Source organism: Populus trichocarpa, chromosome 1, assembly GCF_000002775.5.
Source record: "Populus trichocarpa isolate Nisqually-1 chromosome 1, P.trichocarpa_v4.1, whole genome shotgun sequence".
NCBI classification, from domain to species: Eukaryota; Viridiplantae; Streptophyta; class Magnoliopsida; order Malpighiales; family Salicaceae; genus Populus; species Populus trichocarpa.
Genome location: NC_037285.2, coordinates 8,108,562 through 8,114,999, shown reverse-complemented (window position 1 = coordinate 8,114,999; position 6,438 = coordinate 8,108,562). Strand labels below are relative to the sequence as shown.

General features: G+C 29.9%; 1 non-coding gene across 1 annotated transcript; it reads right to left on the bottom strand.

Annotated features, from left to right (window-relative positions):
- Positions 1 to 6,365: 6,365 nt before the first annotated feature.
- TRNAF-GAA (transfer RNA phenylalanine (anticodon GAA)) lies at positions 6,366 to 6,438 on the bottom strand. The gene has a single exon. It is a non-coding gene; the product is annotated as a tRNA-Phe (tRNA).

Here is a 6,438-nt window from a genome sequence, read left to right as displayed (position 1 = left end):
TTTAGCTAAAATTGCGATTGAAATTTTTATTGCATATAAAATGATAAAAAAAAACACAAATTTATTTTTTATTTTTAAAATAGCAAAATTACCAAATAGAGAAACAATAAATGGAATGTGGTCATAATTACCAAATTCAGAAGTGGACATCATTATTCATGCATAAAACTACATTAATATTATCTTGAAATATGACATATATTTTGGATTCATTGATATTTCTTATGGTCTACTTGAAAATTCTAAGTCTGGTGGTTCGATTATTTTCATTGCTAGTGAACACACAAATCTCAAAACTGCATTAAAATGTCTAATGACAGTTTCACCAAAATGTTAAAATCTCTCTTGAAATTCCCTATTTGAAGCACCTAACGCTAATGTATAAAAAAAACATGTTGATCTTCTCAATTACACTCATCCTCATTGATGGTTTTAATCCATATTAGGTTTCTAAATCGAAGCAAGGACTTTGAAATATTGTTACATTCATCCTAAACATATTAACATAGCATATCCAATGTCCATGCAAAAATTCATGTAATCATCGCATTCTTGTGTTATAAAAAACCATACATGGTTCTTTATTAGACAAAGTTTGAATATTAGTTGTTTTAATTCCTAACAAACTTTCAAACCTAACTCTCCTCACCTAAACTTTTAATATACAGAATCCAAGTCAATACAACAACAACTATAATAGAAGTTACACGGCAAACAAATAACAATACACTATAAAGTGACAAAGTGCTGCATCAACTACAGTTGAAATAAAATTACATTGCATTTCTAGAAGAGAACTATAAAAGAGGCTTGTTAAAATCAACAATAACAAAGCAGTCATGGCTATCATAACAGTGGGAAACAATACACTGAGTTATTGATAGATCCTTATCCAAACTGTTTTTGTAATTGAACAATAAAAATTAATATTAGGCCCATGAAAATTTATATGTATACATGAACAAATCAAGCTATAACATGGAAAAAAATTGTTATAACTTATCTACCACCAACACAACTGAAATATGAACATCATTAAAGAAAAAATATATATATTAGAAATTATTAATATTCAGATTTAACAAAGATTAAGAGATTGCTCCTAACCTCATGGTTTAAGGTTTGATTTTCTTTCAAACATTAATTTCATCCATGTAAATTTTCTTTCTTTACTTTCCATTGCTATCCACATTTCCCTCCTCCTTCTAACTAAGAACAACTTGGTAGAAAAAACATATATATCACTATTAAACACAACATCTTGCATAGAACGAAAATCCTCAATCACCTTTTCTATGATGCACCCTTTCTTATCCCTAGAAATGAATGTGCAATCACTCATACTAGACACACTATCAACTAAGTGATCTAAACATGAAAAACATTGTGCTCTCATGCCAAAACCTTTTTTTTCTCTCGCTTTTATTTGTTGATTGTTAAGTGGCTTTTGTCTTCCCACTACTAGTAATGTTGCTACTATTATTCGCAACATTAACATCAGCTACCATGTTACTCACATCCTTAATAAAATTTGGTAAACTATCATTCTCTGGATCTCCATTTCCTTCCTCGAGATTCAAATATTCATTAATATTATTTCTTAATCCGTCATCCTCCTATTATAATCGGACATATTTACTTGAGAAAAGCCTAAAGAAATTGTCTGGTTGCAATAATATTTGTAAGCATAATATCATATTTACAACATAATGCTCGTTCAAAATATATGTTCGGTCTCGTGCCTTTGTAAATTACCTTGATAAAATGTCTCAAAAAATATGTAACATCTCTCTAGTCCAACGTGCTTTATCTTGACCTTGAGATTCTTCCATATTCTTAGTTGCAATATGATATTTCTAAAGAAATGATTAAATTGTTAATGTATCAGCTACAAAGTGATTATTAACAATAAGCATATTCAAATTATGTGAAAAACATTTGAGGACAATAACATTTAGATGTAGTTGTGTTGTTGGCTAATAATAAGCAAAACAAATGTAATAGGCATGGAAAAGGGAGAAATAAAGTGGTGCAAGACATAAATGAAGGCTTAAGATAGTTACAACCATTGATGTTGCTACCAAAAAATTAAAAAACAAAAATGTGGCACATCACATTAAAAAAAATAGTGAAATATCATCTAAAATTTCCATTGAATGAAAATAATAAAAAATTATATTTTAAAAATGATGTAGATTACACAATAAATCTACACCAATCCAATGAAAGATAGAAAGCAAGAATGATAAAATATATAACAGAAGAAGCATGATAGAAACAACAACTTTTATTGAACCGAATCCAATAATAATAAGAAACAACCATGTAACATGATGAGTTTGCATTTTGTAGGCACTCAATGGATAATATGAATCTTTCAAACCATAATAAGTCTCATATATAAGTACTTCTTTTCATGTACTAAATAGCCCGGGATGGAATGGTCTAAAATTAGACCTTGTCTTTTGGATGTTATTTAATTGGTTGATCATAACCATACATCTTCAAACCTTATATTGAATGATTTTATCATATGTTAAGAGACTCTGGATGAAATGTTCTCATAAGAAACCCTGTCCTTCGGATGCCAATTAAGATATAATAGGGCTAATTATAATGGTTCACGAAATAACCTCAGATGGTAAGGTTCAATGCCGGGCCCTATTCTTTAGATGTTGTTTTACGGATAACAACATGTCGGTTTAGACAAACCTTAGCATACAAGCACATTAAAACACATTTTATCATTGAAAACATATAGTCAGACAACTTATCTTAGGTAGGATGTATATGATGGTGTTTATCTTTTTTATTATATAACTAGCCCTTTGCCCAAGATCTCTAAAGACCAGTTAAGGTTTTTAGTTACCATGAAACTAAATAGTAACTTTTTTTTACCCCTTTTACACATTAGCTTGCCTCAATGTCCACTGTGACAATATGCATAGTCAAATACCCTTGTATTTTAGTTATATCATATAATATATAATGTACAATGTATAACTTTTTTTAGCTTTTTTAAGCTTAACACTAGTTTCATGCATGATGTACGTTGCAGGGTTAATGATGTTGAGAAAAAGTCGAGGAAAAAACAGGTTTGTTATGAAGTAGAGATAACATTAATATTTGGGTTCTCCAAATAAAGCAACACATCATTTTCTTTCAATGTTCTAGCTAATACTTGCATTTTAAGTTTCCTTGTTCATTTAGAAAATAAAAGAACCTTGGACAATTGTTTTATCTTTGAGCAGGATTTTCATTCCTTACTTAGAACATAGAATAGGTAGGTGGACACTAAAAAAGTAAAAAGTTGCATGTCAATTATTAAAAAAAAAAGGAGGAAAATGATGAGAATTAGAAATTAAAAAAATAAGTATTTGTCTAATTTACTTATTGATTGATCAATATCAAACAATCAAAACCCATAAAGTAAATTCAGATAGAAAAAGAAATACAATTCTTAACCCCAACCCTAAAAAATATATAATTATCGTATTCTTAAAACATCTAAAGATTAAAACTTTGAACTCATAAATTACTCAGTATAAGGTATCATGTGGTTCAATAATTGAAATGCTTTATTTAAACACGTTGGTTTCATCAACCAATCTAGCAAAGAATCGACTAACTGAGTTCTTATAAACATCTGAAAAATCAATCAAGAAATTATCAAAGAATAAAACTTTAATGAATTAAAAAAATTACTTAATTTTTTTGCTAAGAACAACCACTATGCCAAAAGCCTAAAAAAATTACAAACTCATCTACCAATACATCCCACCCACACTAGAAAGATACAAAAGATTTATTAGAATACTTTGTATGATTGTTAATAGTATAGAAGGCGGGAAACGAAGAGGAAATTAATAGATCATATGGAACCTCATCCAAAGAATGGTAGGGAGAAACCCAAGATAGAAAGAAAATAGAGAAAGATAAGATCAAAAAAGGTGAAAATTACAAAAGCAAACAAACAAAATTATCGATCTTCTTTTTTTTCATCTAAGTTCGTGTTAATTGAGTCTGAAAAGAGGTTGCGAAACACATGAGATTGCGTTCGATGGTGGGTTAGTTGCAATTTAACAACATCCGTTGATGATACCATTATGAGTTTGCCTTTGATTATGAATCTATAGATATAAAACTTGAAATTGAGATTGATGTGGAGAGAGAGCCATGATCACATGAAATCAGATCAAAGAAAATCTTTAGTCCAGAGGGATGATGGCTAACAAGAGAGGAGAAAAAAAAATTTAATGAGGGAAAAAAAAAACGTCGCAACACCAATAATTCTCCTAAATTAAGGGTGAAGAAGCCTGAGTGAAAGAAAGACATGTATTAAAAAATAACACAGTTGTGCAACATGTGTACACAAAAAAAAGTATAAGAAAATCACAAAAACACTGTTTTTACAGTAAATGTCCCTCCTGTGCTAGTTTCTTTGTTAATGTTAATGAGATCGTACGCACTAATCTAATACTCCAGGTCAAGAGCAAGAGAATATTGCAAGAGCAACGCTTTGGGTTGGGACCCCGTGAAGAGCAAAAAGCCGAAAGTGATCGATGGCAGATTTCAAGACTAAAACGACATCAGCTGGGACATAAGTCAGAATGTGGGCCATCTTGCCATGTGGGATGTCTGTTCGTCTTCTCCAAAAGTGCATAAATCTGGCCATTTATGAACCCATGTGAGTCTGTGACCCATGCTTGATTTTCTTCATCAACGGCCGCTAGCTATTTCCCCTCTCAGCTGCATGTATTGTAATATTCTCTAGAGCTAGCCCATTAAATTAAAAGAAACCCTATTGTGCGTGGAAAACACTATACATACAAACATAAAAAATTATTTATTACTATAGTAAAATTCATTTTTTAGCTTTAAGAGAGAAAAAAAAATGAGATGCTTTGGTGTTCGGGTAATTTGATCCTTTCTATGTGTAATTGATTATTAAAAGATTGTTTAAGATTATATGTGTTTTTGTTTAATTTTTAAATGCTAAATTATCTCAACAAAAAAAGAAGTAAACTTGTTGACCAGAGTGTTTTTGTTTTAGTTTCTTTTTGTTTTTTTAAATACAATACGAAAAAAAACATCTTTACCCTTGGATTTAAGGAAAAAATCATTCATTGGCCCAGGAGCTTTTTTCTTCTTTACACAAATGTTTTTTTTGTTATTTCCATGGCCATTGAGGACAATTTGATCTTCTTAGGATAATTAATTAATATTTAAATCAAAAAAATTATTGTCACTTAAGTATATGCACCAGCATGAGGAAGACGCATACGGTGCTTTCTGGTGGCCAAATCTGTGCTTCTTGAATATTTTATAAAAATTTTATTTATTTTTAATTTTGTCATTCAATTCTAGTTTGTCATATATTTTTTCTCTTCTTAAATTTGGTCATTATTCTTTTGGTTTCTAATTTTTTTCATGGATCTTTTGTAGAAGTTTTATTTTTTTGAATTTCATCCTTCAATCCAAGTTTATTATATATTATTTTTTTATTTGATACTTATTTTTTTAATTTTTTTTCTTTCTCATTTAGCCCTATTTTTTAATATAAAAAAAACAAACAAATTGGCCTTGTGATTATCTTCAGTTTCTTTTCTATCAAGTTATTTTAATCTTATGATCTGGGACACAAGTCTTGCGAGCTAACCCGAGCTGACTGGCCCCTTAATGCCCAAGTTACATATCTATCATGCTATCCAAGATTGATTCGAACTGATTTTTTTTCTTTTTTATTTGGTTCCATATTTTCAAGGGTTTTTCCCTACTTGTGATCCTTTTTTTAAAAAAAAAGAAGAAGAAAGAACAATTGTTAGTAAATAGAACTAGGTAAATTTTTCATGTTGCAAGATAAAATATCTTAATTTATATTTATCTCTTGAATTTTTTAATTTCATTATTAGTTATCGTTAATAAAAAAAATTTAATTAGATATTTTCATAAGTTTTTCAATTTATACTTAGGATTTTTTATGTAAGAAAAAACATCGAAAAAACTTGCATACCCACTTTTTTTTTTTTAAAAAAAAAAAACATATACAGCCTAAGATAGAATACAAGATATAAATGAACTCATGTGACACACAAGACATAATCATATTCCATTATTTATGTAAACCAATTTAGACATTGCTTATATCATTGCGCAAGAAAAGTATTATTAACTTTAAGCTACCAATTTGATAATCCAATCCATAATACTCGGTCTATTAGGCCCTTTGCCTTTTCAATGATCAATAGCCACAATGAGCAGGCCCATTTTGGGTCCAGTAAATTATGGGTCGACGTCCAGGAAAGTAAGGCCCATTCAGCATGTCTTCATTACTAAGATCCAAAAAGGAAAATATAAGTTATGCATGCGGTGAGCGTGGATCGAACACGCGACCTTCAGATCTTCAGTCTGACGCTCTCCCAACTGAGCTATCCCCGC